The 5,816-nt window shown below is 40.7% G+C and overlaps 1 pseudogene; it reads left to right on the forward strand.

The window, feature by feature from the left end:
• The first annotated feature begins 2,231 nt into the window (after positions 1-2,231).
• On the forward strand, positions 2,232-5,028 carry LOC111140447 (annotated as a pseudogene).
• Positions 5,029-5,816: the final 788 nt, after the last annotated feature.

A 5,816-nucleotide genomic window follows, 5' to 3' on the forward strand; every position in this document is an offset into this window, starting at 1 on the left:
CAGTTAGAGCTATGAATTTCTTTGTTAATACTATTTTTACTACATTTTATAAATTTTATAATATTGTATCTTCATTGTTACTCGTTTTTGAGTTTTTTCAAGTTTCCTTCTGACATTGATTTTTACTTTCATTCTACAGTGGTCCTGAAAGATGATTTAGTACTAATTCCTTCTTTTTATTTTTTTAAAAGATTTTATTTATTTGTTTGTTTATTTATTTATTTATTTATTTATTTGAAAGAGAGTGCATGCCCTAGAGAGAGGGAGAGGCAGAAGGAGATGGAGAAGCAGACTTCCCCATTGAGAATGGAGCTGACATGGGACTCCATCCCAGGACCCTGGGACCATGAATTGAGCTGAAGACAGATGCTTCACCAACTGAGCCACCCAGGTGCCGCCTTCCTTTTTAAATTATTAAGGCTTGGTTTGTGGATTGACATATGGTTTGTCCTGGACAATGTTCATTGCAAATTTTTCTGTTGGCATTGTATTCTAACATGTCTGGTAGTCCCAATTTATCCATAGTGTTCAGGTTGTTTGCCAATGTTTGCCTTCCCTATGTAGATGTCAAAAATTACCATTAAAATAGGTGGGGTTTTTTTATTCTTTCATCTTATAAATGGTACTTAAGACTTAAAAGTGGATATAGGGACCTAAATTATAATAATACAGATCACTATATAGCTATATATTTATGTTTACTTATAATTCATACAGTTTTGTGTTGTTATGTGCAACTGCCCCTCAGAACAATGTATTACTTAAAATATAACCCCTGGGATATTTTACTAGTTACCAAGCACATTTAGATACAGCCTTAAGAAAAACATATACTGCAACAGACCTCTGGGTGAGAGGACGATATACTGCCTTGAAGCTGAGCATCTGGGGATGCCCGGCTCACTCAAGGCAGAACACCACCTGCTTCATTTTTCCATTATCTCCCCTTTTCCCCCAGAGAGCACCTGTGGCTACTTAGATAAATCCTTTGAATGTTCTTGTTCAACTATAAACTTTATACTGCTTGTACAGACATATTCTGCCCTCCTTCTTGTTTATCTATAAAGCATATGACTAATGTTTGACCTTCAACAACTCTTCTGTTGGTTACTGTTTCTATCTAATAAAAGCGAGATTGTGGAGTTGCTTGGGGCAGCAGTCTTTTCGACTGTTGTCCCCTGCTCCCAATCTCTTGCAGCTGACTTGTTTGTGCCTAATTCTTCTGTTCGACAACTGGAAGCGGCATTGTGTGTTATAATTAACACTTATGTGTTATAATGAAACAATGAAGTCAACAAAATGCAGCTTGTTTCAATGTGGACTACCTCTAGCATTTCAGTAGGGGATCATAGAGTAATGAGCTCCTTTAGCATTTTACACCTGGGAAAAGTTTTAGTTTCTCTTTTGACTTTGAATGACAGCTTTGCCAGATTTAGTATTCTTCGTTAACATTTTTTTCCTCATGCTTTTATCAACCACTGCCTTCTTACCTGCAAGGTTTCTGCTAAGAAGTCTGTTAATAATTTTATATAAGCTTTGTTGTATGTGGTAAATCCCTTTTATCTTACTGCTTCCCAGACTGCAAGTGTTCTTAGCTAGATAAGTTTATTCCCTTCAAGTGGACCATAAGGTTTACCTTTTTAGTAAAATGTTAATGACAGAACTGTCTTCAGACACCAGGGAGAGAAGATCAGAAGATGCAACCCCAGTTTGACCCATAGACTCTTTATTGATATAGGAAGTAGGCAATTAAAGTCCAATGTCTGCTTGCTCTATGGAAAATTGTTTCTTTTTATATTAAATATTAACTTTTAACTTCTAGGAAACACCAGCAAGCCAGTCCTAACAGGCCTAAAGAGGGGTAATGTGAGTGCTGTGCTCTTTGAGGGTATTTCAAAGAATATTGGAGATGATGAGAAGTTGAATTTCTCAGTGTAACAGATGACATAATTAATCTTGGAGTGAAAAGATACCAAGATTTTTATGTGTTTTAAAAGACTGATTGAACAGAGGTATGAAGGAAGGAGCTACCAAAGCAGCTCATTTGCCCAAGAAAAGTATTGTTTAAGGGGAAAAACAAACCTTGTGAATATTTTCTTTTTAGTTTAACTTTAATGTTTCTTGTTCTAATGTTAGGCTGCTGTCATTTTGAACCAATTTGTAGATTCCCCTCAGCTTGAGTCCCGCTGCTTTGAAGAAATATGTAATAGCCATTTTCTTCTTTTACAAAGTTGAATGTGACAACAGCACATTGGGTTGGTGGCCTGACAACTCTGCCCATGGATGGACCACACTGGCCTGATCTGGGAAGGCCTCTGTGTCCCTGAAGACATCATCTGTTCTAGCTTGTGTGGACTGAGCTCAGAGAAAAGTCAAGAGGCTGCCATGAGTACTCCAGGTGGTCTTGGATTTTCTCCTGAGAGATGTCCAGAGATACAGTTTAAGCTGGATACACCTGAGACAGTCACTGTTTCTGGAAAAACCCCAGATGACTTTAGTGCTATTTCCAAAGCACCATCTAGAATGCAAAAAAGTGCTATACCCACAGCAGAAACAGTAAGCTTGGATAGGTCTCTCAGTGGAAAACAGAGCTCTCTCAACATTGGTGATGTTAGTTATCTGCATTGTCCTGGGTACATGTTTACATGGTTAGTGCCACACCAGCCATCTAGCCTTTCCACGAATCACCAAATAAGTAGTCACTGAATGTGTACCACACCTTGCTACCTCAGCAGTCCTACAGCTTGCCCCAGCCACTGGATTCTCCAGTCTGCACAAATGAGGAGCATTTTCTCTCACCACCTGACTATGTCAGTTACCACATGCCATCATCCCTGGCTTCACCTGCAAAACTCTCAGTACCTTTTATCACCTGAGATATCCCACCTTTGGTCCACAGCACAGAAAAAAGCTTGCTCTTGAAGATGGGTATCAGTCCTGGGAACCCAGTAAATTCCCATGCCTACCCTCACATCCAGAAAAATGGAAGCCTGGGTTAACTTCTGCCATGATTATAGCCAATGGTCTGCTAGGGGACATATCTCTATTGCAATCCTACTTTCCTCAGCCTTCGTCCTGAGTCCACCTTCCCTCCCAGGCTGCAGACACCTCCTGTGAACTCCACAAGCAGTACACCAGTCCCTCTATCTCTCCCTCAACTATTTTATCAAAGCCGGTCTTGATACTTACCTGCAAGTTCCCTATAGCTAGTCTCTCCAGCAAGTATTCTGAAGATCCTGAAAGTTATCAACCAGTTCTTGGGTATACCCAGAAAACAGCAAGTCAAGACAGAAAAGATGGCTTCATCTTCTCTGTTGGAGAAGCAGATAGTTGTAAAAGACAACATTGATATGCTACTAGACTTGTCTGCTAAAGTGGTTGATAAGATGCTTCAAAGCTGACCATAAGAAAAGGATGGCTCCCATGGTCCTTGTTCAGACCAGAGCTAGAAGTGGTTTAGTGTTCTCTGGAAGTGAGATTCTAGAAGAAACATCATCTCCTCAGGAAATGGATGTTCTCTCTATAAACCTGAAATCATTAGCATAGCTCCTTTAACCTGGGTAGTTCCTGGGCAGAGTCCTCATGAAGAACAGGACCTCGGACTGGGCAATACCACAGCAGAAGATTTGTTTATGTCCCCATACAGGTGTCACAGATGCCTTAGTAAATAACACTTTGGGGTCAGCATTTCCTATAGGTCACCCACCATCTTGTCACCTACAGTTGCTAGTGCAGATTGCTGCAAGTCCAGTAGGAGCTCCACAGACAGCATGCTATCCATCATTCACCATGTGGCCCAATGCTTAACTATGCCTGCAAAGCACAGTGTTGACCACAATATCTGGAGTGCTTAACTATGCCTGCAAAGCACAGCGTTGACCACAATATCAGGGGTGCCAAAGGCAGCAACCCAGACTGAAGATTCAAAGGGATCAATAACGCCTTCCTGTCAAACTCAGTATCTCTGTGTCCAAATGAGGCTCTCAGGACTTCAACCCAGCAGTCACCTCCCTTGCCCAGTACTTGAGGGCACTCCTGTAAGTACTGTCTCCTTATATGACAAGGGACCTGGCTACCCTCACTCAGTTTTGATGCCCAGTGGTAATCTGTTTCCTAGGCACCTTGCATCAAAGCCTGGACTCTCCATGGGATGCCCACAGTCCAGCCAGGCTTTGTGATCTTTGAAGATACACAGAGGTGGTTGGGCATGGTACATCTTATGTCCATACCTCACATACGCAGAGATATGACTAAGGAAGAAAAATCAAGGAAGTGGTCCTGGCCTCATGGGACAGCTCCATACAAGGGCCAACTCTGCAGAACCTGTTTTCCAAGAAGTTGGAAGATAGCATTAGCAGGTTACATCCAGAATTCCCTGTTGACAAGAACCTAAATCCAAGCCCCAGCAGGAATCAAGGAAAAATTGTCAACTGCAACAAACTTGTCTAAGTAGATCTTCTCTGCAAAAAGCAAGGTGCTAAAACTTCCTCAAATATGTCCATATTGGGCTTTGCAGATGAGAGTGCAGGCCAGAACACTGAGTTCACCAAGTCCTGTACTCAAACAGTCCTGCAGCCACACCATGATTTTATTAGGGTGTATCAATGATCTAATAAAGTTTATGCTGTCAAACATACCCCATATCAAGCTCTATTACATTCTCACAATCAATGAGAATGTTCCAGCATCAACCAAGAAGGAGAACCTGGGGATACCAGTATCAACTCCATTCCTGGAGCCAGCTCTAGGGAGTGAGGTTCATACTGTGACTTTTGGTAAAACCCAAGAGGATCCCAAGGCATTTTGTATAAATAGTCTCATACCAATTGTGGATGTTTGTCCTCACTCCCAAGAAAGAGGAACTAATAAGGCAGAATCCAGAGATAGCCAAGTTCTGAAAATAAAGTCATTGAAGCTGGCAAAGAGAATTGCAAATTCCACTGCTTACATGGGTGACCTGTTCTAGTGGTCATTACTGAACTGTATGCTGATTCCAGCTGGCTTAGCCATGAGCAGTGGGCATTGCAGGTGAGTGCCCCCACCCAGATTTCATTCAATTTCCAGTTATCAGTTTTGGGAGTATGGTAAGATAGGACATTAGGCAGATTCAGTGAAGCTTATAGTAATATAAATGTGTGAAATGTATCCACTAAAGAAACATAAATGGTAGCACTTAGGAGGATCATGTGTTAAGAAACATTAAGTTGCTCTGTAGATACTAAGAGGACTCCACTCAAATGCTGCCAGCAGAAGTTTAAATATTACAGAGGATATCTAAACACTGAATGATGTTTACATATCAATTTTATTTCTTTGCTCTTACTATGTATTAAAAAATTTGAGAACTGTGATGCTTAGTCTATTTACATGACACTTGGTAGAGATGTGTATCAGCAAGTGTGTGGGATTCATACAACTTTCCTGAATACACACATACACACACACTGTTTAAATGGGATGTAAATTGTACATAACTTGGTAGTAAATTATAATTCATTATCTTTTGCAAAGATTTTTAAATTTAATTTAATTTTAATTTTTAATTTCTTTTTTGTTTCTTTTCATCATAACAGTATTCATTGTTTTTGCACCACACCCAATGCTCCATGAATATGTGCCCTCCATAATACCCACCACCTCGTTCCCCCAACCTCCCACCCCCCACACCTTCAAGACCCTCAGGTTGTTTTTCAGAGTCCATAGTTTCTCATGGTTCACCTCCCCTTCCAATTTCCCTCAACTCCCTTCTCCTCTCCATCTCCCCATGTCCTTCATTCTCATTGCTTTCCATGAATTGTTTAAGTTCTTCTTTGATC

This window comes from Enhydra lutris, unplaced genomic scaffold, assembly GCF_002288905.1.
Source record: "Enhydra lutris kenyoni isolate GAN:26980312 unplaced genomic scaffold, ASM228890v2 scaffoldscaffold1348, whole genome shotgun sequence".
In the NCBI taxonomy this organism is placed as follows: Eukaryota; Metazoa; Chordata; class Mammalia; order Carnivora; family Mustelidae; genus Enhydra; species Enhydra lutris.